Source organism: Pelodiscus sinensis, chromosome 4 (assembly GCF_049634645.1).
Source record: "Pelodiscus sinensis isolate JC-2024 chromosome 4, ASM4963464v1, whole genome shotgun sequence".
In the NCBI taxonomy this organism is placed as follows: Eukaryota; Metazoa; Chordata; order Testudines; family Trionychidae; genus Pelodiscus; species Pelodiscus sinensis.
In genome coordinates, this window is record NC_134714.1 from 90,485,725 (window position 1) to 90,513,009 (window position 27,285).

Consider the following 27,285-nt stretch of genomic DNA (forward strand, 5'->3'; position numbering starts at 1 on the left):
CAAATAAACCAGGCCGGTTACATTGTATCATCTGAGAGAGACACAGTGGTCTCAATGTAAATGATTAAAAAGTCAATTATCAAGGTCATGGTTTTTATCTTGACAATGAGCCTTAAATTATTTGTTGGTGCTGATTGACTGTATTAATTTTTGTATATCTGATTAGGACTGGCTGTTTTTATCACTCTCTCCAACAGTGGTTGGACCTCCCTAGTCTGGCACCATCCAGGATCAGGGATTTTGCTGGCTCGGGAGTGGTCATTTCTGGCCCCGTTGACACCAGCCCTCCTCCAGCCCTAGCCCAATTGCTGGCCTCCCCGCTAGCTCCCCCCTTTGCTGGCTCCCACTGCTCTGTCAGCCCCCACTGCAATGCCCGGCAACCCCCTCTGCTTCCATGCACACTGGGCTCTCGCCGTAGTGCCTCCATGCACTGTGCTCTAGCTGCCGTGCCCGGCAGCCCCATCGCCACCATGCACCAGGCTCCTACTCCCCTACTGGGCAGTCCCACTACTGCATGTGGGGCTCCCCCTGCCCAGCTGGGAAGCCCTGATGCTGCATGCCGGGTTCCCGCTGCCCTGCCAGCCTGCCGGGCTCCCAGGTGCTAGCTCTCTAGTGGGACTTTCTGGTTCTGGAACATCCATGGTCCTGCTGGACCATGGATGTCGCTGGACAAGAGAATCTCTGTTAAGAAAGTTTCAATCTGCATTACAAGCAATGTCCTTAAACTAGAGTAAAAACACCAAATAAAGAGACATTGCAAATATTAATTTTATTGGCCTAAACATAGTGAGATTGTAGGAGACATTTTGTGTTTAGGGATAATGAGCAAAATCAAAGTGGATTATTTGGCTGACATTATAATTTTCAGTTAAACCCTCTTTTTTGGTTCTCATCGCAATTTCATTTGAATAACCTTTCCTCCAGTTTTCAGCCATAAGGCAACAGAAGGGCTGTGTTCGCCAAATTGCTGATGGAAATTATGTGGCCATGTTGAAATGTCGACCATCTCCTTGTTCTGAAAACACTGTGGTTCTGCTGAATGTGCAGTGGGTGCCATGTACTGTTCCATACTCTGCCAGACAATGTTTGGCTTCAAGGTTTTCCAAACTGCTTTGTGTGTTTTCTAAATGACCTTACTGGAGATGCATTGGTGAGTCTATGGGAAAGATAATGTTACATTTTTTACATCATCACTCACAGAGTGATTACTCCAGCTGTACAAATAACATAGGAAATAGATTTTTTTTTTGCATTAAAGGTATGCAAGCCCAACAAATACTTGCAACAATTGCCTTTTAAGTCACCAAAATTTAAAACTATTCAGTTTCCTTGTAAGGAGCTCACGGCTTCTTTGATGCTGAGGTTTGTTAAGCTCAAATGTGGAAAACCAATAAAATAATAAAAAGGCTCCAGAGGTGTTTATAGATTTCAATTATCTCTTGCTTTCTATCCCAGGATTGGACTAGGCAGGATTGTGCTGCCTTCAAGTAGTACTTGAGGCTAGGCTGCATTTTATACTGGCTGTCTTCACATTCTTCAGCGTTTCTTCTTTGTAGCTGAATTGCCTTAGTTTGGGTAGTGTACAGAGGTGCTAAGAGCTAGCCTAGACAAAGCAGACATGCTTCACAAAAGCAAAGGAGCAAAAGGAAGCAAAATTGAATCTCTAGCACCCAGCTCCTGAGCAAACAGACAAAACTAATGGATCCACTCTTGCTCCTCCCATCCAATTACTGTGATCCAGTAGAGAGAATATGGCAACATCGGTTCACACAAATTCTAATACTCTTAATCCCTTCCATACATATAAACCTCACATTCACCAACATTACTTCATTATCAAGCCACCCAGGCAGACTGAGTGCTGGAATGGACCCACCAGCTGCAAAAACCTGCCTCCTTCAGGTTTTAATCAGCTAATGAGGGATATGCAAATGACAAGCTTATGGGATTATGGTTTGTCTAACAGCAGTCCTCCCCACAGTGATACAGTACTAATACAGGTGTTAGTAAACTGGTTATTAGGCACTGGCTAATTTAGGCCCATTCATGCTGTGATTGTGCTCTCGGCCCTGCCATTTGTACTAGTGTTTGTGGCCCAGTAGGAGATCTATTAGTACTGTGGTGGGTCTGACACAAACTCCTGGCTGTTAGATATGAAGTTAATAAATCCGGTTGGTTTGGTGTTTAGCCATACATGACAGCACGTGACTGAAATGATGATTTTCTTTTTGCCTTTGCCTGGGAAATTGCGATGGGGAGGGGAGAGGGGGGAATTTAATTAAATGTTATTTACCATTTATATGGACTTTACACTTTTCTTGATAAGTATGTGAAAAGCTCAGTAACTCATTTAACCTCTGTTTTCTCTTGGTCACAAGTAGCCAACCCTGCTTTCCATCAAAGGAGATATAGCCTAACAGGGTATATGGTGGGAATGAAATGTGCAGCTTCATTAGGCTAAAGAGGACTAGCTAGAAAAAGGGGAAAGCACACAGCATAATTTAGGCTTATGCTTTGAATATTCCAGTGGTTCAAACTGGCTTTCAGCTAGTCCTTTACTTAAAAAAAGGGGGCGGGGGAGGAGAACTTAACATAGTGACTGCCTTGCTGTGTGGCCGTGAGAAGTCACTTGGGCCAAAATTTCCTCACGCAAATGTCTAAAGTTGTCAAAGTATACTCCAACGAGAACAAAAATTGGAACTATTACATGATACGAGCATATGGGGCTAGGTTTTTCAGCTGCTTTCAGCCAGCATGAATTTCAGTGGAACTATGCCACTTTACAGCATCTGAGGGTCTGGCTCATGGTGTGATTTATTATAATTATGGGATGACTGAAATACCGAAGACAGGTGTCTTTCATGAGCAGTGTGGTATGTAAATATATCCATTTCCAGGCATGTGTACTCTGTAAGATGGCAAAACAGCAAGCCAAATGCAGAGCTTGTCAAATGATGGAAACGGGTATTTGTAAATAATTTGATAGGGAACAATCTCTCAGCAATGATTTGTTGACTATTACTTGCAGATCAAATAATGTAAACTAAATGTATTAAATAAATTATTTAATGAAACATGTCAACATTTGTTAAATACACTATTCCCAATGAATAACAAGTTTAACCAGCTCTAGCTAAGGGAGGAATATGGTCGTTAACTTTAATGGATGCTTAGGGTTACTGAGCATTTGAAGGGCTGTGATACAAACACATCTACCTTCCTTGAAGAGCTAACATAAAAGTAGGGCTGTTAATTGATGTGCGTTAACGCTTGCGATTAACGCAGGGAAGGATTAATGTGTAAATTTTTTTAACGTGTTAATTGCAGGCATTAATACTGCGCTGCCCCTTTGAAGTGCCGCTTCAGTGCTTCAAACGGGCAGTGCATTAGGATCCTGAGATCAGCTGGAGTTTCCAGCTACCCCAGGCTCTGTGCAGCGCTGCCCCTTTGAAGTATCGGTCCGGCGCTTCAAAGGGGGCAGCACAATGTGGAGCTGGGGATCAGCTGGGCACTCCAGCTGATCCCAGGTTCTGTTCAGTGCTTCCCATTTGAAGTGCCACTCTGACACTTCAAAGGGGCAGCACATTAGGAGCCGGGGATCAACTGGAGTGCCTAGTTGATCCTGGGCTCCCGTGGTGCCGCCCCTTTGAAATGCTGCCGCTGCACTGAGCCTGGGGTCAGCTGAGGACTCCAGCTGATCCTGGGCTTCTGCAGTGCAGCCCCTTTGAAACGTCGTTGCAGTGTTTCAAAGGGGAAGTGCACATGATTAAATGTGATTACTTTTTTTTAATCGCTTGACAGCCCTACATGGAAGTAATCTTTCCTTCATGCTTATCACATACAACCCCAGAGCCAGAGTGAAGTTTTGAGATGCCCTCTATGAAGTCAGACATATTTCAAACCCCTGTGCAAAGTTATTAATACTTATTCTTCAAAGTCTCTGCGAAGTAGGGGCTGCGGAAAAGAATTATTATTCTCATGTTACATATGTGGGTATTGAGGTACAGACATCAAAGTGAAAAATGTTTGAAGTTGGGTACCGGAAGTAAAACAAATGAAGCTCCTTAGATTTAGAAGCATATTTGTATGCAGTCTACCTGTTTTGCTTTGATTGAACCTAAGCTACATTAATATTTTAGAAAGAGATCCCAAATCTGAACTCTTATTTTCCCTGAACTTTGAGGTCTTTATTTATCATTATTATTATTCAAACTCAGATCCAGATTTTGCAGCTGAGTTCTCTCTGTTTACGGTGGCTCAAACAAACACCTCAGATGCTAAAATTATTGAACTTTGAGATGCCCAAATTATAATTGGAATGCAGTGGCCATAATCCACATGTTGCCAGAGTTTTGTATCTGTTCTGCTAATCCCATCCCACTTTTATTTATTTCCATTTATAATGGACTAGGCACTGACAATGTGTGTGGTGCTGTGTAAACTACGGCCTCTGCCCCAATGACTTTACTGATAGAGATAAAACCAGACACACTGAGGGAGACAGCAGAAATATGAACATTGAATGCTACGTATTTCTGTTAGGTTATTGTTCTATTTTCTTACTCTTGGCTTCTCCTTCAGCATAATGTTGGGGTGGAGAATGTCTTTCCCTTGTCTAGGCTAGTAGTGGTTCTGTGCCTTCCAGAAAAAAAAGTGAATTTTATGGGAGGGATTTAAATAAGAAATCTGACTTCAGTGGGGCTGCACCAGCATAACAGAGCATTCACCTACAATGTGTATATTAAAACATGTGCTATTTGAAGTAACCATTATCTAGTAATGGTTGCATATTTTTAAGGAATATGAAAGATACTGATTCAAGTTCTCAGCTGATGAACATGTATCTATAATTATATATATTGCAGATGTAGTCACAAAGAATTGAATGTTGTAAGGTGCTGAGAACCTTATGTGACAGTGGTTTCTTCTAGTTTTGACCAAGGAACTTTATTAGAATTTTTACACAATATATTATCCCTAAAGCCTCCCCCTCTGCTTCTCTGTTGAACTTCTTTTTTAGTACCTCATTCAATCTCCCTCGCTACTGGATCACTGCTATAATTTTAAAGAGACGGTACACTAATGTGTATTGACTGAAATGCTCAGGATTGGGCCTCATGCAGTAAAATTTTCATTAAGTGAACTCTCTCTCCAGAATACGGAAAAAATGTATGTCTCTGTGTATCATTGTTAACACTCCTTTTATCCACAAATTCCATTTTAATTCTGTTCACTTCTAGCCATTGTGTACAACACACTGCAGAAAGATAAAACTGTATTCATTTTTTTTGCTGAGTTGGGGTATGTCTACACTACCCCACTAGTTCGAACTAGCGGGGTAATGTAGGCATACCGCACTTGCAAATGAAGCCTCATTCCTCGTGGAATGAGGAGTAACGGTAGTTCGGACTAGGAAGCCTAGTCCGAACTACCTAGTTCGTGCCGCGTGTAGCCGCGCGGCACGGGGTTCGAACAAGCAGGGATTTAAAAATGGCGGCGCCCAGTTTATGCAAATGAAGCCCGGGAAATTAAAATCCCGGGCTTCATTTGCAAGTGCGGTATGCCTACATTACCCCGCTAGTTCGAACTAGCGGGGTAGTGTAGACATACCCTTGGTGTGTTGTGCCACTCAATGCAATGGCAAAAGCCCGGAGTGTTTTTCATTGGGTTTCATCTGAGAGTTGAGACAGCAAAGGGAGAATGTGTGCCTCAAATATCACAATTAAGTGAATGCAAAAAAAGCTGTGATAGAAAAAAAATCTGTTAAGGTTTTGGCAGAACCGCTCAGAAATGGGGAAATAGGCTTCTTGTAGATATTATTAAACAATTTTTTTTTAAAGGCCCAAATTTGACAACCCTGCGAAAACGGTGATGGCTGATTCAGGGAGATTTTTAGAGAGTCATGATCTGTGAATAATATGCTGTTTTTTATGTAAAGATATTTGTTTGAGACACCTAGAGGAAAGTTTATACAGTATCAAAGAAAAGAGGATTCTATAATCTGGCTAAGAAAATACACTAAATAAGGACTTCCAAAAATGAAAGTGTCTCTGTGTGTAAACACAGTCACACACATATATACAGAGAAGTTGGAGCCATAAGGATAATCATACACTGAAGGATAAAACTATGATAACAATGAGAACAAAATAGACAGCTGAACTGTATTCATTTTCTTCAGGCCGTCATAATGAGAGCAAAATGGACAGCTGGACTGTATTCATTTCCAGCAGTTTGTTGATTTAATGTGTACCAATGCCCTAAGAGAGAGCTCAGAGCATATAATTCTGATTGAGTCTCTACTCTCTGTCCTGGGGACATGCTCCATATCTGGGGTACAGTCCCATTACTGTAACTCAAATAGGGCCATCTGACAGGGAGCAAAGATGGGATTCTCAGATTGGGTTGACAAGCAGGAGGCATGATATAATCTGTGTAGATATCCCTGATTTCCTGATGATCCTATGAGTCTGAAGAGAAAACTGGCAGCCCATTCTACAGGGCATGGAGCTCCTTAAATGTTATGTTTGAAAGAGGATGTTTAATTTTATTAGAACCGTTGACACTAGTGGGAACTTTGCCTAAATAATGACTGGTTTAGGATTTGGTTTATAGCAGTAAGATTATTGGTGGTATCAGTAAACCAATTAAAGATAATTTGTGGTCTGTAGCAGTGTTCCCTAGAACCCGAGGACTTAGGCGGCTGAACAGGAGAGATTCAGGTGCTGCCCCTCTGATTGGCAGAGCGCCCGCTGCTGAACACATCCAGCAGCATATGTTTCTATTGGTGGTGCACATCCACACGTGTCCTGGTGCACATAACAAAACGTATTCTGCTCATAGATGGAAAAACATAGAGGGACCATTGGTCCCCAGTATTTTAGTGAAATTTACTCAATTATTTCTCTTATTTATTACATATGCCTTAACAGATAGTAATAGATCCTATGATTCATGAAAAGTTAGTAAATTTCAGATGGGTTTTATTATTAGTATTAGTATTTATTAATTTATCATATTAATATGGTATTAGTTAGAGATCAACTTGGTGCTAGGTACTGTACAAACATAGGATACAGAGTTATAGTCTCTGGCCCAAAGAACTTACATTTCTTCCATGTTACCCATTTCTAATAGACGTACAAAGTCAAAATTTGCCCTTAGAAACACTTCTGCACCCCCATAAAAATCAATGAACACATACAAATGTAAGTAAGGGCAAAAGAATTTGACTCCCTGACAACACAGCTACCCATGCTGACAGGAAGACTTCTCCCATTGGCATAGGTACTCCGCTTCCTTTAGAAGCAGTGGCTAGGTCAATGGTAAAATTCCTCCATCAACCTAGTGTTGGCTGCATGGGGGGGAATTAGACCAGATTAATTGTGTTGCTCAGTGCATGGATTTTTTCATGCCCTTGAGTGAGGCAGTTATGCAAGTTGAACCTCTCTGGTCCGGGACTCTCTAGTCTGGCAACATCTGTGGGCTGGAAGGGCCACAGATGTTGCTGGATCAGAGAGCCGTGGTGGCAGAGGGCCGGGAGTTGGGGCAGAGAGCCGGGCCTGGGCCAATGGCCAGTGGACCGAGATCTGGCAGCACAGAAGAGCCCGGACAGTGGGGAAGGGGGCCAGGAGCACAGCAGAGCCTGGCTTGTGGAACAGGAGGAGGGCTGACCAGGAGGCTGGCAGCCCCTCCCCCCTCCAAAGTAGCCCTGACCTCCCCTAGTCCAGCAAATTCCTTTGTTCGGTACCAGTCAGGTCCCATGGGTGTCAGACCAAGGAGGTCCAACTGGAACTGATCTAATTTCCTGGTGTAGGTCAGGCCTCAGACTAGGTGAGGTCTAAGAAGCACTTAATATCAACACCGTGTTAGAGAGCGGATCCTGCAACTTGATGAACATCTTGAACTTGCATTCACAGCTCACTCACAGGGCTGGGGCACTAGTCTATATTCTGCCTTGTGACGTACTGTGTGTTATTGCTGTTGCAGTGGGAAATGCTTATTCTTTGGCTCAAATACCCAATTAAGCATCATTGTTCTATTACCAGAGTTCACAGCAGCTTTAGCTTAAGTGGTCTCCACTTTTTGGCTTGCCAGAGCTTGCATGGTTTTTATTAGTCTGCCTTCATGTTTTGTTTGTAGATCCCCATTTGCTCCTCATGGAGGTAATAATTTCCCCCCTCAAAGTAGAAATAGCATAAATCATGTAAATGTATTTGTTTGTAGGGACCTTAAGTTCTGTACTTTTCCCCCCATATTGACTGAATTGGAGAGTGAGGGGAAGGGCATTAAACCTCCATAAACAGGGCACATAACTTCTTTATGAATCAGACCCTGAGAGCTTTTCAACATGGGTTTCACATGCCAGGTCCTAGCCACAGCTGCTGGTTTTATGATAGGCTTCCCTTGTAAATTAGTTCATGGAAACAAAATCTATCACTGACTTTTAAAACACTACAGGAGAGCGCTAAGAACAGTGTTTTATTCTCAGACTAACCTGTGTACTGTTTGAAAATGTATTAATTTTTTTCTCTGTGGTACAGCACAAAGATTTCTGATAACATCTGACATAAGTATACCCTCCCTCCCCAATTTAGAGATGGGTTCAGCCAAATTCTGGATCCAAAACTCTGACTCCATCCTAAACTATATCCTTGGGGCTGTCTGCACTCTGCTTAGTGCACACCCCAAAGAGTATTGGGAATGGAAGGTGATTCAGGACAAAGGTTGCTGTGTGCTATTTTTATGGTCTGCCACCTTCTATGCTGGGGTTGCCCAGGAGCTAGGCACCTCTGCAGTAGTCTAACTACTCCTTCATCTGAAAACTTTAAAAAATGAATAGTCCTACAGCACCTTAGAGACTAACAAAACATGTAGATGGCACAACCCACTTCTTCAGATGAATGGAGTTAGGAGGTCCAGGATACAAATAAATAGCCAAAAAAAAATGTTTTCAGTTACAGACTAACACAGCTACCCCATCTGTTAGCCATGTCTCCAATGTGTCCCCTGAACTCAAGACAGGAAGGGGCTGCTTACAATGGCCTTACTCCATTGGAGTATTTTTATATACAAGGGAAACTTTCTAATCCTGGTTTAAACAAGTATTAAATTTCTGGATGGGATTTTGGCCCCACTAAGTCAGTGGCAAAGCTTTACGGGAGCAACACTGGCCCATTAGAAAAACTAGAGCCGGTAAGGAAACCAAATGATTTTCTCTGAGAAATGTTTAACAACAATATTTTTTATTTTTATTTTTTAGGAAACAAATTCAGCTCTCCTAGGCAAAGGTTTTGGTTTTAAATTTCAAAACAGCCTTCCCTAATTAATTTAGTTTAAATGTGAACTTTCTTTGTTTTGATTTTTTTCAGGTTAAAAAACTGAAACAAAACAACATTTTGGGTTAACATTAAGTTAACATTTTGTTTTGAAAGCAAAATGAAATGACATGTTAAGACTAAACAAGATGTGTTTTGTTTAGAAATTTCTTTCAGGAAAACACATTTTTCTTCTTCAACGTTCCCTCATTAAAAATTCTAAGTTTGGATGAAACCTTAGTTTTTGGTGGTGCAATTTGCTACACACAAAAATGTGGCTGACTATATTACCAATACCAATTTTAGCTGCTAATTTGGATCCATGTCTAGATCGGGGGTTTTGTTTATGATCCAAGTCTATCACATTCAGGCTTTTTTAGAATGCTGTACTGATTAGAGATGGGACTGTGCCCACAAAATCAAGCTAAGGATGACTCTGTACTTTGCTTTCCTGTTGACTTTTTAATTATGGATATTGGAAGGAAAGACATAAAATGCTATCATGTGCTGTAGCTTCACTATAACATACCTTGCAGATGAGCTGTAAAGGAATATCTTTCTCCTCCTCTGTGCCTCCAACTGGGATTCAGTTTACATCCAAAAGCAGCGAGGAGTCCTGTGGCACCTTATAGACTAACTGAAGTGTAGGAGCATAAGTGTAGGAGATGCATCTGACGAAGTGGGTCTTTGCCCACGAAAGCTTATGCTCCTACACTTCAGTTAGTCTATAAGGTGCCACAGGACTCCTTGCCACTTTTGCAGATTCAGACTAACACGGTTACCCCTCTGATAGTTTACATCCAGAAGTCTAACAAATCACAACCTTTTAATTTTGTGCCTGGTCCATTATAGAGTAACTACAGGTGCTATTTTTTTCGTACAGATCTCTAATCATCTTGGAGATTGCTAGTCATTTTGCCTCACTTATATACTGTGGCAGTAATTTCCATGGATTAATGATATATCGCATAACAAGGCAATTCTTTGCATCTGTTTTACATTGTCAGTCTTTCAGTTCGGAACCTCTGTCTTTTTGTATCTATCTTATGGAATAAAGAGTACACAGGGGCTACGTCTACACTGGCCCCTTTTCCGGAAGGGGCATGTAAATTTCACGAGTCGTCGTAGGGAAATCCGCGGGGGATTTAAATATCCCCCGCGGCATTTAAATAAAAATGTCCGCCGCTTTTTTCCGGCTTTTAAAAAAGCCGGAAAAGAGCGTCTAGACTGGCCCCGATCCTCCGGAAAAAGTGCCCTTTTCCGGAGGCTCTTATTCTTACTTTGAAGTAAGAATAAGAGCCTCCGGAAAAGGGCACTTTTTCCGGAGGATCGGGGCCAGTCTAGACGCTCTTTTCCGGCTTTTTTAAAAGCCGGAAAAAAGCGGCGGACATTTTTATTTAAATGCCGCGGGGGATATTTAAATCCCCCGCGGATTTCCCTACGACGACTCGTGAAATTTACATGCCCCTTCCGGAAAAGGGGCCAGTGTAGACGTAGCCAGGAACCTTCAGCTGGCATCTTTTTACCCTACAGTAATTTATACACTGCTATCTGACTCCTCTTTTCCAACTTAAATAGCTGTTTGGATAATTTGACTCTATGGCTATGTCTACTCCGAGTTAGGAGTGCAATCCCCCTGTGCTTGTGCCCATGTACACATGCTCTTGGTAGACCAATGAGAGCTAACATGGGTGTAAATAGTAGCATAGCTGTAGAAGCACATGTAGCAGCATTAGAAGCATGGCCGAGCCAGGCAGAGTAAAAACCCACCTTAAAATGGTGGGCACCTTTTTGGTATGGCTCAGCTGTGCCTTTCCTGCTAGTGCAGCTGTGGCTATGCTATTATGTATACTTGTGCTACCTCTCATCGACCTATATGTGCTAACGCAGGGGACTCGCACCTTTAGCTTGTAGTGCAGACATAACCTATAGGGAGTGAGCCTTCTAGCTGGGGTAGATAGACTGACACTAGCAGAGTTCAAGCTACCCAACTATAAATAGCCATATGGAGATTGCAGCTTGGGCAGAGGCCCATATTCTGAGAACCAGAGCTACAGCTTGAGCTGCAGTGTCCATGCTGCTATTTTTAGCACATTAGTTTGAGCACTTGAGTCTTGTTCCCGGCCATCATGTAAATACTCCCTAAGGCTTTGTCTACACTGCATGGACACTCTTGCTCAAGAAAGCTCTGATGGCCATTCACAGAATGGCCATTGGAGCACCTGTGCTTTTTCAGATAGGCTCTTTTTGCGCAAGAAACCCCTGCGGAGCGTCCACACATGCCTTATTGCACAAGAGCTGTAGCGCAAAAATGAGTTATGCCTTGTAGAAGGAGGTTTATCTACACTGCAAAAAGCCCTCTGTTCTGTTGATTGACTGTAGATTTTTTTGCGCCAAAACACACGAAGTGTGGACGCTCTGCGGGGTTTTGTGCAAAAATCGTGTAGCGTAGACATAGACTCATAGACTCATAGACTTTAAGGTCAGAAGGGACCATTTTGATCATCTAGTCTGACCCCCTGCACAATGCAGGCCACAGAATCTCACCCAGGGTCTGATTTTTCAAAGGCAATTAGGCACCCAATTCCAATAGAAAATCAATGGTAACTTCAGTGCTCTTTTGAAAATCTCCCTTTGAATGACCTGCATCAGAGGGGTAGCTTTGTTAGTCTGTATCTGCAAAAACAATGAGGAATCCTGTGGCACCTTAAAAACTATAGAAAAGATGGACCTTCCAGGGATTATCTTCTAGTGTTCAATTTAGCGGTAGACCCTTAAATCTAATGCTGAGCTCCTGCCAGTGTCCACTACTCCTCATTCTGAGAGGGGTAAGGGAAGCTGACAGTATACTCCCGTCGTCCTCTTGCAGTGTAGGTGCTGTGGCAGCTCGGCTTAAGTTAAGCTGATTCCAGATACACATTTTGTGTAGCTGGATGGTGTCGCGAGAATCACAGGTCCGATGATGCATACCCAAGGGGGGAAGGACAGAACCAGGTAGACCGTTTTAGCAAATAAAAGATATTTATTTATAACAGTGATGAATTTATAGTATTTATTCTAAGATTTTTAATAGACCGTGTTAATAATGAATTTATAGTATTTATTATATTTATTCTACGATTTCTAGTTAAACGTGTCAGAGATATAAGGATGGGAATGGCAAGGGGAATAGTCTCTATTCTAAAAATATCCAGCTACACTAATTAAATAACAGTGATAACTACAAACTCTATGTACTACTCAAAACAACTACAACACTAAGCTTATACAACAAGAAAGAATCAAATCATACATACCAACTTACACAGCACACGGGACATTTCAAAGATATCGGTTCAGTTGTGAAGGCCTTGGTTATACCCGAGAGTCGGGGGAGGTGGCTGGTTGGTTGATCAGGCCAGCAGCGCTTTGAAGTATACGGGAAGGCACGCGCGCGGTGGTACGTGTGTTGTGAAGACCTCCTCAAGTGAACTGTGTGATGGATATTTATCCCCAAATCTGCACATCGCTTTCCCGCGCTTGCATATTACCATATATGGCCCAATGGTCACCAAGTGGGGGATCTGTGGGGTTGAGCTGAAACTGAGCAGGTTTCATGTGACCAGATAAGCCCCACAGTTCTCACGCCAAGGTGACGGGTGGGAGAGTCTGAGGCTATTTTCCCCTTTTCACACCTTCCCTTTTTCTAAAGGCAATGGTATGCAGGAAGGGTGCGGCCGGTTTCTCCCAAAGAGTACTGCAGCCCACTACAGCAAAAGCGGCCTGGCCAAACTTTTTACTGGGGGGGGGGGGGCAGTTTTTTCTCTAACAGATGGTATACCTTAAGCCAGCCTGCCTGGTCTATTGTAGACCAGGGGTAACAGATTTATTTGGCCATAAGCTTTAGTAGGCAAAAAACCATTTCATCAGCGGCATCTGACAAAGTGGGTTTTTTACCAGGAAAGCCTATGCCCAAATAAATCTGTTACATCTTTAAGGTGCCACAGGACTCCTCATTGCTCCTTCAATGGCCTATAACTTTTTCATGGAGATTGACTAGTTCCTACATTTTTATTAAGAACACAACAATGGGAAAAGATACTAAGCTCATATTAAAAAGTCTTTCTGTGAATCACTGTTTAAGGAATTAGTTGACACGTAATAAAGAAATGAGATGATGCTGTGCAGAAGTTATCTTTAGAAAATCCGGAGGTCAAATAGACTTGTATGCTATTTATTGTAGGGCTTCTACAAGGAGAATTTTAAGAGGATCCCTCCCACATAGCAGTGTGAAGGGTTAAAGGTTAACAACTGACCAATTCCTAGGACAAGGTGTTATTCAAAATTAGGTACTTAAAACATTTGCTAGAGGACTTAGCCATTAGAGTTGTTTGGAATAAGTGTATTTCCCAACAGGGAATGTATTTAGGGGACAAAAAAGAAGTTGGAGACAAAGAATTCCAAAAAGCTTGTCACAGTCTCTTGTTACTGTATAAACTTAAATCCCACAATTAGTAGTTGAGTCTCCTTAGCAAAACCTGAAAATATCCATATGTGTTCTGAGAAAGGCATAGTTGGCAGAAAGAAAAATAAAGTGTTCTCAAGAAATAGAGCTCAAATACGGCAAATCTAAGTTATCTGCAATTTGCACATTGGTTTTCTTTTCCCATGTCATTTTCCTTTGATGCTGTTACATTTATGACATCTATCTAGCTATCAATCAGTTTATCTATTTATTAGTCTAGTACTTATTTTAGGTCTGGCGGGAAGTGGTAATGCTACAATCAGTTCTGAATTAATCGAAGAGGATGACAAAGAAAATGGCCTTTTCCTATTTACTACAGTGTCCCGTCAAAACTTGGAGATTATATTGAGAAGCTTTTAAACATGAAAAATGCTTTGGCCCTACTGTCCCATAACAGAGCATTTTTTATAAACCTGTCTGTCCAGAAAATATTCATGTGTAGTCTGAGGGAGCAGCTGTTTTATTTTTTCTGATCAAGCTTAGCAGGATTCTGTTCTAATTCATTTTGCTTTTGTGGCTCTTCCGCTTAGTGGATCAGTTGCCTGATTCAAACAAGATGAACCAGTGTTGCTTCTAGGGTGCACACACCAAAAATTCTTTTCCAGCCCATCTCCTCTGGAGAGAATGCAGTGGGGCTGGCTGAGACGACATGGCGAGGGAGCCGCTGGGGCGGAAGGTTGGGACCTGCTGTGGCTGCGTGGTGGGGTGGGGGGAAGGCCTGCTCTGGTGGCTGGAGCTGCCATATGGCAGGGGGGCCAGGGTCTGTTCTGGTAGCTGGGGCTGGGAACTTAGTTGCCACATAGGCGGTATCTGCTCCAGTGGCTGGGAACGTGTGTGTGTGTGTTAATTAATTGGGCGCCATGATGGCACACCTCCAGACCAGCGCATGTGACCTCAATATTGGTGCACAAGCCAAAACTCATTCTGCTCATGGTTGGAAAATCTTGGCAGGAACACTGGGATGGACTTCCATTCTTTGCCCATTCCACTCTTTAGACATTCTTGAAAATGTCCATCATGGTCTTGGGAATGGTTTAAACAAATAAAAGTCCTGGGACTTTCGAGGAAATATAAGGAAAGCCTCCTGAGGCAAAGTATCCTTTAATCCAAGACCAAATGTCAAAATGTACATGTGGGTAAGCATGTGGAATCTTCTTGGATTCCTATAAAATGGGTATAAGATGACATTCTACCCTTGTACGTATTAATATTACTAAGTCGGGGAAAATACTTTTTCTACTTCTCCAGTTACTGGTGTCACTGCACTAGAGAGACCTGAGTTTCGTTCCTGGTTTTATCTTGAACTCACTACTTGCTTGACCTTGGGGATGCATAACCTCTTTGTGGATTAGTTTTCCCATCTGTAAATTGGGAGTAATAGTTCTTAATAGAGGGTTGTTAGGTTTGTCACTGATGTTTATAAAAAAAGTGAAAGGTAATCCTCAGATTTAAATAGAAAGTATTCTTATATGTTTAAGTACATTTGCAAATAAAAACAAAACATGTATGTTAGTAATAAAATGCACAGAATTGTCAAACACTGAATGTAGAGGTAAAGAAGCTCCTTACTACTGAACTAATGTGAGACAGAACTTGCTTTAACATTACTTTTTGTATTTGGGAAAGCTTTGAACCACCAACTCAAACAATTGCTTGTGTCTGTAAAAATGGATAATAGGGAGCTTTTGAAGTGTAAGCATGATAAAATGGATGTAAACGGCTCAAATACAGATAAAGAATGCTGACCTTTTGAAATAATGTAGTTCTTTTTTATCTCAGTCTTTGCCTTCAGGGAATAAAATATTAAATAGCACACTGGAATTAGATATTTCTAACTGGCCTATCTCTTATAATTGCAAAAACAAGGTAATAGATAAAATACCACAGTCAGAAGTGATCACTCTGGGGTTGGGATTTTCTCACTGGAAATGGACTGTCCTTGGCCCAGTTTGAGTTTTATGTTATGAGTGGAGTTATCTATGTATAACTCAGGTAGCTGAGAGAGAATAAAAACATCAGTCATTTGAATAAGTTTATTTGTGAGAGCAACAGAAACACTTAGCACTTATTCAACAATCAGAGAGCTTCTTGGAAAATTGAGAATGAAAGCTGAGAGTTGACCAAGAGCACACAACAAGTCAGTGGTAAAGCTAAGAACAGAATTTTAGTTTCCCGACTCTTAATCCTGTGCCCTATCTCCTGATCTACACAATTATTAGCTTTGTTAAGCAAGAGCAGTATGCCTGGCATTGAACAGACACAGAAAATCCATGCAGTTTTGAGCTAAGAAAACATGCACAAGACACAACAGGTTAAATTAAATCCCCGATGTTATATCTCACATTACTACTACATATGGGCTCAGCCAGAAAAATAGGATCCAGATCTGGGTTTTTTAGCATCCCAAATTTGGATGAGGGCAAGAGCAGAGTAGGATGATTTTGATTCATCTCATTATAAAAACTTTTTGAAAGTAGGGTTTGGTTCAAGATCATATTTCATTAACAGAATGCATTTAAATCCAACAAAATGGTTCATGACGATCTGTAAGCAGCCCTTGTGGATATCATGAATATTCTTCATCTGCTGAGCTGGTTAGTTTTCCATCTAAAGCATCTTCAGTTGATTAGTTCAGGTAATTAATGCATTGTGCTTGGCTAGTTACATTAGAAATAGGTCTGATTAAACCTAGAGTGAGGACCCAATTTTATTGGTATCGGTGACTGATCTCCTTGAATCTGCCTTAGCAAATATGCCAACATCCCTCTCCATGCAGGGTGAACTGCCTCTTAAGTGAACATGTGAGATGTGGGGCTAGATCCTCTTCTGTGGCTGAGATCCACTCGACACAGCAGGACATGAAAACGTGACCTGTCAGGAAACAGGGTTTTCTGGACAATTCTGCATCAGCCCCAGCTCTACTGGAATAGCTCAAACCCTCTTATCGCCACACTCCATCTGCTACACAAGAACTGCAGAGAAATGTGGTGTGGTAGTATCCTGGCTCTAAACTTACTGACTACGTCTACACGGGCATGATTTTCCGGAAATGCTTTTAACGGAAAAGTTTTCCGTTAAAAGCATGTTCGGAAAAGCGCGTCTAGATTGGCAGGACACTTTTCCGCAAAAGCACTTTCACGATCGGGGCTTTTTTGTGGAAAACAGCACTGTGCTGTTTACACTGGCCCTCTTGCGCAAATGATTTGTGCAAGAGGGCTTTTGCCCGAACGGGAGCAGCACAGTATTTCCTCAAGAACACTGACAATCTTACATGAGATCATCAGTGTTCTTGCGGAAATTCAAGCGGCCAATGAAGACAGCTGGCAAGTTTTTCCGCAAACTTCAGATGATTTTGCGGAAAAACTTGCCAGTCTAGACACAGCCACTGAGTAGCACTGTTGGTGCTTCCGGCATTAGCCCTGTTGCTATCGTGGTGGAGCTGAACTGTGATAGCAATGGTGGAAACTTTAAGCGGTGGGAAAAAAACCTAGTGCAGCCAAGACACTAAAAACAAATAACCTAACTAAGTATAATGAAAATGCTGTTCTAGTAAGTTACACTATAAGCAGGGCTGGTGATAGACTTAATTGGATACTGGGCAATGGGGGGGTGGGGCATGGCTCTGGGCCCCCTGGAAGGGGAGGGGCCTCGGACAAAAGGGGTGGAGCTAGAGAGAGCCAGCCTTCTGTGCCATCTGGACTGCACAGTGCTTCCACCACCCATTCCTTAGTGTGACCTGGACTGTGCCACATGAGGCTCTGATGGCAATTTAAAGGTCTGCTGTGCTAGCAGTGGCAGCAGGCCAGAGACCTGAACCCCAGGGCAACTACCCCCTATGTCCGCCCCTATTAATAGCCCTGATAGCAAGTCAGATTTGTATATTGTAGGATTTTCTTATCTAGAATAATGGGCTTCCCATCCTTCAGAGGCTGTGTTGTAGCTGGGTGTAGTTTGAGAAAGAAGCTGGGGAAAATAACTTATTATATTTCTCCTAGAGGCTATTATTATAGGAAGACGGGTGAATTTTTATTTGTATTTACAATCCTGCATCTTGCTTTAAGTTAAATAGTGAAACTACATCAGGGTACACTCTCTGAAGATCTGGCCAATTTGATTTCATTCTGACCAGGGAAGTTAACATTTGGAACATTCTTTCTCATTGTCCCTGCTTAGACCGTGAACTCTTTTAGGTGGATGTTTTACACCTTTAACTTGCCTGCTCCCAGCCAGAGCTATTAAAATTATGCTTTCTTTACTGCCTTCTAAGAAGATTATCAAGCCAGATGACCCAAGCATCAGTGGTACCAATTAGTCATCGTTCAAAATTAATAAACAATATGATGATAACAAATAAAAAGATTGATTCTTCTGCTGCGAGAATCGTTTTAATTAATTTAATCCTTGTTGAAAGATCAGCTGTGCTCAGTCCTGGTCACCAGCAGGGCCCATTTGTCCCTGTCTGTCCCCATCACCTAAAGCCAGTGAATATGGTCAGTAGCCAGCACTTAGGGAACAATAAGAAACAGATTGTACTGTCAGGCTTCATTAAAGATCATCATTAGTATTCCAATTTGGAAACAGTCAATCTACCCTAACCTTTTACCAATTCTTTTCGGGTGCCTTTGTGAAGTTTGGTTCAGCTGCTAAATGTAAAAAATTCTGTCTGGGCTTTTTTAAAGAGAAGGCTGGATTTTGTTGATGCCTGTCAGTCTGCAGCTTAAGGACAAAGCTCTAGGGAAATAAATGTTATGCAACTACGTTCGAAACTATATCATGTGCAGCTGCTTATGATTTGAGTATTAATGGGCAATGAAACTTTCTTAAACTCACCCTTAACAATGATGAATGGAAATGAAATTGATATGGCACCTTCTTTTATCCTGCTGCTGAGATGTTTGGTCACAGGAGATGGTTTTTTAGGGATAGTTTTCTGGCTGTTCTCCTTTTTCCCTTGATCTGGCTCTGGAGGGCATTTTAAGCATGCTGATGAGGAATTTTAAAATTTGTTTGCAGTGCACTTTATCTTTTTTATACTAAGGTTAGAAAGGTTAGTCTGTTTGCTAGTTCTTGATTCTAACCACTGGAAATTGTTATGGACAAATGGATTACAGGATTTGAGTGTATGTTACTATATGACCATCTCTGCATCTCAGGCTACATCTAGACTGCTGGGAGGGGGGTTTCGGAAAAAGGTACGCAAATTGAGCTTTACAATTTGCTTACCTTTTTCTGATTGTTTTTTTGGAAGAGGCTTTCCTGAAATTTGGCCTGTCCACACTGGGCCAAATTTCGGAAAAACCTCCTCTTTCGGAAGAGCCCTTCTTCCTTGTGAAATAAGGAAGACGGGGCTTCTGAAAGAGTGCATCTGCTCTTCTGCAAAAAATGTCGGAAGAGCAGACGCGTTCCCTGGACGCGGCAGTATCCCGGAAAAACTCCGTACTCTAGACATAGCCTCAGATGTTTTCTGGTTGCCCAAACATATGCCTTGGATCTTAATATGTAAAATTATTTGTCTATGAGTCATTAATCTCACTGTCTTAATGTGCTTGAAATGTATTATTTGCTACATGTAATTAAAACAACAAGCTTTACACAGGATGTGGAAAATAAGCCTTTTTTAAAAATGGAGAAAGGTGTCCTCCCTGATGTGATACAAAAGGTGAAAAATTGAAAACAGTAGGATAAACGTGGGTCTGTCTCCTCTTTTTAGATACAATGATGCTAATCAGGAGTTACTCCACTGAAATCACTCAAGTTGCATAAACTGATATATGAGAGCAGAATCAGGCTCATATTAAACAGACTCACAAACCCTCACTCACTAACTCTTAAAAATCGATTATTGTGTGTGGTTACTGTGCTATAGTACTAAGAAACTATAACTATGTTTGCTTTTCATGGTTTATAACTGTAAAAAACATAATTATCCCCAGGCTCATCACTGGGGTGGGGGTGCAAAGGGGCAACTGCTTCAGGGACCGGAGATTCAAAAGGGCCCAGGGCTCCTGCCTGTTGCTGCCACGGCTGCAGTATCCAGAGCCTGTGTCCCTTTAAATCTCTGCCAGGGTCCTGCACAGTATGCTCTGGGCAGTGCAGAAGTCCTTCGCTCAAAGCCAACCTCTCAATGACCAGGGGCCCTGATCATTGCCTATGATTTAGTGCTGCCGTATTTCCTAAAAAATTAAATACTTTAAGATCTGGGATATTTGGAATAACCTGACTATTCGTTGCATTGATGTAAAGTTTTAGGAGTTTTAAAGATGGTTCACTTTAAAAACAAAGGAGTTTTTCTGTATATAAGAGATTCCCATAGTGAAGAATGTCTCAGGGTACATCTAGACTACAGGCTTTTGTCTACAGATACTGTCGACAAAGCTTCTGTCAACAAAGAACGTCTAGACTACATCCAGTTCTGTAGACAAAGCAAACTGGTTTGTCGACATGACAGTGTGGATGCAAAGGACAGTGTAGATGCAATTACACAGAAAGAACTCTGTCGACAAAAGGCATTATTCCTTGTAGAATGAGGTTTACTGCCGAGTTCTATCGACATTATGTCAACAGAACTCAGCAGCAGTGTAGACGCAGGTGTAGTTTTGTCAACAAAAGTCCACTTTTGACGACAAAACCCTGTAGTCTAAACACACCATTAGGGTACGTCTAGACTACATGCCTCTGGCAACAGAGGCATGTAGATTAGACTAACCGGCATAGGAAAATGAAGCGGTGATTTAAATAATTGCCGCTTCATTTAAATTTACATGGCTGCCACGCTGAGCCAATCAGCTGTTTGTCGGCTCAGCGCGGCAGCCATGTAAATTTAAATGAAGCGGCAATTTAAATTTTCCTATGCCGGGTAGTCTAATCTACATGCCTCTGTCGCCAGAGGCATGTAGTCTAGACGTACCCTTAGAGACCACTTAATGCTATTTCAAGGTTTCAGCAAAGTGTATTGCTGAATACTCATCTGCAACTTTCTTTGGGTTTTTAAGTTAGTGACATGTTATATAAATTGCACTGTAAGTAATATATATTATGTGAGGTTTTGGAGAGCAGAGGTACAATACCATTTACTGGATGCCTATTTTCCACACGCTGATTTTTAAATTCTTATTATTTTTACTTTTACTGATTTATTCATTACTTTCTAACAGCTGATGTGATTACTTTGTTAGTCAGATGCAATATAAACCTGGTTACAGAAGAAAGACCAGATGGAGACCTGAGGTATGTTCATAAGCCTGGTGGGGAATGAAAGGGTTGTTTGTTTGTTTTTTATTTCTTACTGAATTAGCTCATCTCTGCATAATGTAGTCCTTTTCATTCCTTTTGCAGCTCTTGGTTTCATCATTATTCTTTTGACTCTGACAACTACATAATGTCTCATTCCTTGTCAGATTAATTGCGGAGCTTAAGTCGACATAGCTTATTTTGGGTTTTGGCACTGTCTCTGCAACAGGAAGTCTGAGGTAGAGCGCTCTTCCTTGGACTTCCTTTTCTCCTCATAAAATGAGGGTTACAGGAGTCACAGTAAGAAGTCCTCCAGCTTGACATTGTTTTGACATTATGTCAAAATAACTGCTTGTAGTATAGATGCAGACTTTGTTATTTCGGAATAACATTAGACTGGCCCTTATATACCTAGGCTGGAAAGTGATATGCTTAAAATGTGAAACTCTTAGCAAGGAGCTGCTTGCATTGTGCTACTAACTTTGTGTTTTAAAAACTTTTTATTGGATTTGTTTTCCTTTTGTAGTGTTTTACACGAATTTAATACTTGTGAAAAGGTGCCAGATTGAAAGCTCCTGCTATCCCATGACTTCAATGGCAGTTACTCATATCCTGCAATAGGAGAATAAAGCCTCAGGAGCAAAGGGTCAGACTCTCATTTTGAATAAATGAGTGTAGCCCTCCCGTAGATGTATGTTTATTGCAGTCTCACACCAGCTGAGTATCTGGCCCATGTTAAAAAAATGTCAGCTTCCCAGTACTACTATTTAATGTTTCTTCTAATCTTTTCCATCCATGTATGGAATAATTTATGTGCACTGAGGCATGTACGAATGTGCACCACCAATAGAAACAAAACCTAGCTGTAGGTGTGTTGCTAATCAGCTGAGTGACATTTGAATCTCTCCTAAGTGGCTGCACAGGCACACAGCCTACAGCAGTGGTGGGCAAACACCGGCCCACGGGCCAGATCCAGTTCACCAGGGTTAGCCCATGGAAGGCTACTGCCCTGGTAAACCAAACATAAATGCACACAGACAACATTAAGTCTATTAAAATATTAATTATAAACTATCTTAAAATCACTTTATAAAATAAAGATAATAAATTTCATTCATGATCAATATATATAGTCCATAAGGAATGCAACCAGCCACCAAAAAAAAAAAAAAAGCCAAATATGACATGACTAGATAAACATCACAGGTGAGCCACAACATTTGGCCTACTGGGAGTTTTGCCTGAATAAGGACTAAGGATTTCAGGACTGGGCCTTTACTGTATAGATGAAGCAATAACAGGTTGTGTCAAATATCATGAAGCATGTACTCTGTGTAGCGTTACTGATGAAATATCATCCATCTTGTTGAGCCGGTTGCTCTAACCGCCAAATATTTCTCATCACTGAGCTATGTGACAAAACCCAGGCCTTCAGCAATGCTGGGGTGGGGTGGGAAGTACATAAACAGCACATTCCCTTTGCTAGGCACCGTGTACAATAGATTATGATTAAAGTCAACCCTAGGCTAAACATGTTTGTTCACAGTAAATAATTTACTTTTTCTTGCATTGAAGACAAACAGATGTGTAATTTTTAAAAACAATTATTGGGCTAAATGGTACAGTTCTTTCATCCACAAACTCCCATTCACTTCAATGAGAGTTTTGCACGAGTGAAAATTGCAAAATTAGACACAGCATTGTTAATTTATTTTACAGAATACTTTTAAACATGGTTCCCTATTGAAAAAGAAACTGTAAAATTAGTTATGAATGAAAAGTAACCAACTAGGAGAGACAAGGAACAGTGAACAAACACATTGTGCAAGGTAGGTTGTTCACATATTATTTTAGAGAATGGGAATGGATCAGAGAATGTTTGCTTAACAACTTAACAAGGAGAAATAAATTAAATTTCAACATTTTTAAAATTATTTGTCCAGATATTTTCCTTTTGACTTAAAGAAAGACTAAACCCCACAAAATACTACTCCTAACCATGGTCTGCTTTCTGGATGTTCTTTAGGGACAGATACAAGTTAAATATACAGTGTCCAGTTCAATAGCTACTGAAATAAATGGTAATCCTTCCAGTGGCTTCAGTTAGCAATGGGACAGAGTACCTAAAGAAAAATATATCAGCAAAGGTATAGAATACATGTGCAAAATATATGAACAAACATACAATTATTAGAAGCAAGAACATGTGTTTGGCTCAGAAATATCCTACATATGGATATGCACATATAGTGAACCACTGTTACCACACAGCTATTTAATGTAATACTGTTATAAGCAAACAATAGTTAAAAAACACAACAGTGGTGTGTGTGTGTCTGTAGATAGATAAAAAGAGTAATTGAAGCCTAATCTAAAATCTACTGAAGTAAAAGAGGGATTGAAGGCAGTGGACTTCGGACTATGCCATAGATGAAAAATCTTATTTTTATGACAGATTTTTGGCCTTATGCATTTAAAAAGTATGGACACACACACACAACTCTATTTGGGATGAAAACTGGTTGCTTGTAAGAACTTCTAAAATGAGATATATAAAGTACAGTGAGGGTTGACTGGCCTTCCACTACTGAGTAGAACTATTGGACTCCTGGACCAATGCAGGGAACAAATTACTCTAACTGAAGTTGGTCCTGGAAGGACATCCCTCTCTTTTTGCAGCTTACAAGTTGCAGGTATTTGTGGGTGTGTTTAACTTTTAGTCAATAGACAACCCTTCTTTCCTTTGTTTTTTGAAAAATGTATTGGCAGATTTTATTTTCTGTTCAAGTGAGAAACTAAAACTATTCATTAGAGTTAGTGCAATGAAACACTGCTGAAAACTTTTCCAATGCCCTTGGATTGTACAACATCCCCCTACTCTTCCAGACTCAAATCTCACACGCCACTGTTTTTTTTTAATATGTGGAAAAAATAACAAGATGGGCTTGTAGGAAAACAACAATCTTCACTTTACTTTAGTCCTAAGCCAGTTTTCTAACTCCCTTCCTTAAAGCTGAAAATCTAGCACACTAACTTACTGCACTGCTGAAAATAGTGTTCAGCTTATTTAATGCATATGTGGCTAATGCAGATCAATATAGTCCAGAATAAGTTTAAATAGCTTTAGCTTGCAGTGCTTGGAAAAGATTAATTTCAGACAAACCAGGTCTGTTATTAAACACTGAACAAAGAGAAATATAATGTAGTGCTAGCTGTCTGTCTCACATTTACAAATATTTGGCCAAATCCTGAAATATGCTGATCACTCACATCTATCCCTGAAATCAATGATAACTGTAATGTTGCTAAGAAATCACAATTCTAGGCTGATAGAGCTATTCTGGTTCTTCATACTTAGGAAAATTAACATTTATCCTTCTTGTCTTTTCCCCCCTCTGACATTACAAAGGTTCATTGTGCATGGAGACTGAGGAGGATAAAGTGTAAAACTGTAGTGATTAAGATTGCATTTCCAAATTGTAATATTGAGACAGATGACAGAAATCAGCCTTTAATGTCAGGATTGTGTTTCTTAGACTATGACTGATCACATTCTGTTAATCACAAGCCACAAACTTCTGTGTGATAGAGCTGTGCCCACTTTAGAACTGCACTGCCCTCTTGTGTTCCCAAATAGAAACTTGAGTACTTAAAAAAAGGAGAATAAAGAGTTCTTCCTCTAAATCCTAAATAAGAACCCACATTTGTAATTTAGAGTTAGATTTTAGGTACTTAATTCATTTTAATTACATAATGAATCTGTCAGCTGTAGCAGAATTAAACTATTCCTTTGCTAAACCATTGATGTGGGGGCATAATCAAATTTGTTTAGTCTGTTGGGGGCAAATTCTGCTGTCAGTTACGTGCAGGCAATACAGAGGTAAGTGAGGGCAAAATGTGTCCATTCTGGTATCAGGTTACTGCAGAGAACTCCACATTTGTCTCTTTCAAAAGTAACTATCATTTTTAATAATCATGATCGTGTCTGTAAAGAATTCTGAAACTTAGTGATATTTTATTTTTACAGTTAATGAGTGGTTCATACTAACTTCAGCTGTGGAAAGAGGTAACATTAAAAGCTTTAACAAAATTTCAAAATTCCAAATGCTCAACAAAATACAAATGTAAAATTACAAGAGTCCATTTTAAACCAACTTAGTTGCAATTAAAAATATTTTGGCATATGGTCAATCATCTCAGGTATTTTATGAGTAGCAATGAATCAGCATAGGTTAGGAATTACTATCCCTATTTTACAGATGAGGAAACCAAGGCACAGGAATGTGTGCTTTGACCACTGTCACAGGGCAAGCAGTGATAGAGTGTTTCCTATTTTTCAGTTCACTCTTCTGACTATGAGACTTTCTTCCCGGACACTTCTCAAGACAATGTACTTCCCTAGGCAAAATTTCAGTGTGCACCCAACCCCCATCCATTAGAAAAGAGGTTTGTAAGTGAGGGGGGACATCCCCCAGGAGAGATGTGTTTGGATTTTCAAGGGGGATGCAGCAAGCCCTCCCCATTGCACAACACTCCATCAAAGGGCGGTCAGGATGTGGCAGCTGTTTGGGGAATCTGTACAAGATGCAGGACAGCATTGGAACAAGGGCTGCTCCAGCTATAGGCTAACTGGGACTGGTGGTCAGGCCAAATAGGAGTGAGTGGCTTTGCAGCCTGGTGCATGGGTTGCAGTGCTGCTCAGGTTTGACCCAGACCCCCTTATATCCCGTTTGCTTAGAACTACAGCAGCCCTTGGTCCTGTGCTTTCCTGTAGCTTGAATAGAAGCCTAGGACAGCTGCCACATCCTAGCCTCCACCCAATGGGTACTGAAACCGTGTAGGCTGGAAAGCTACCAGAGTGATAACCCCCAGCCAACACACCACACACAGGAACTCTGATTGGAAGATCACCTGGTACCACTAACTGGTCCAGTTATGCCATAGGAAGAACAGGAAGTTTGTCTGAATAACAAAATGATTTCCTGTTTGGTTGCCTTGGAACCTGCTTGTGCCTATTTCATGCACTCTACCCTGTTCCTAAGTCCCGCTCTGCTCCTGGTGCCTGCCTAACCCCCATCTTCACTCCTGGTCCATTGTGCTTCTCCTTCTCCATGCTTATCCTTGCCTCTCCTCCTACCCTTATGCCTCACCTCCAGTGCCCAGTCATGGCTCCAACCCTGGCCTCTGACTTTTGATTCTGAATCCATTTTGACCCTTGGCTCCGGCATTTGTCATCTGACCTCAGCTTTGATTCCTAGTATGGCTTGACCTCTGACAACTGGCTCTGGTGCTGACTCCTGGCTCCATTCCCCCAACCTGGACTCCGGATTTGCTCACTAGACCTGACTCAAGCTCTCCTTAGTAGACGAGACAATCTGCATCTCAGTCCCTAACAGCTCTTTCCTGTTTCAAGGATGGTTACTAGTTTCTGCCATAATCATGTAATTTAGAATGGCAATAGGGTGAATGGTAGTAACATACAGCATAATTGGCCTATGCTCCAAAGTACTTCAGCCTAATTCAGGCACCCCCAATATGAATAGGGGGTGATTGAAGTATCTAGGGCCTTGTTTGACCTCAGGATTTGCCCTGTTAAAGCATCAGTTGCTAGCAGTTGATGTAGCTGCAGAATTGCAATTTTCAGTTGCAGACAAAGCTGCTGTAAGCTGTGATTTGCACTACTGCAGTTTACCTTGGTATCAAGTAGGAATAAACTGCACCATGCAAATCATGGTTTATATTTGTTTTGCCCGTGTACACTATTGGTTTGCACAATTCTCTTCTATACAGGTTCTTATACCATATTTATCACTATATCATCTGAGCACCTTCCAATAGAGAAGTCTACAAAGATGAGATTGGGTGTCTGTCCTTTATCCATTGACAGGACGAGATCAGCCAGAAGTGCAGTTAAATACATTTCAGTCCCATGTCCTGACCAGAATATGCTGAGTCTTGGACATGAACTTCAGTGAGAAGAGCAAGAAGTTGGCCTTAGGATAATTTCTCTATGAACTTGTTTAGGAATAATGGGTTGACATGGGGTGGTAATTAGCTAGAACTGACAAGCTGAAGGCTGAAATCTGAGGGAGTAGTTAAAGCCTTGCAAGAGTCATTTTTGAAAGTCTTCATGCAAGAGATGCTAATGTCTCACTTCCATTACCTGTATATGTGTGTGTGTGTGTGTGTGTATGTGTGTGTGTGTGTGTATGTGTGTTTTACTTACAAGAGAAA

At 41.2% G+C, this 27,285-nt stretch overlaps 1 long non-coding RNA gene across 1 annotated transcript in view; it reads right to left on the bottom strand.

Annotated features, from left to right (window-relative positions):
• Nucleotides 1–792: 792 nt before the first annotated feature.
• The window catches only part of LOC142829175 (uncharacterized), a 59,817-nt gene continuing 33,324 nt past the window's right edge, over nt 793–27,285 (bottom strand). Inside the window, exon 3 of the long non-coding RNA XR_012903564.1 lies at nt 793–1,156. This is a non-coding gene — a long non-coding RNA (uncharacterized LOC142829175). The remainder of the gene's footprint in view (nt 1,157–27,285) is intronic.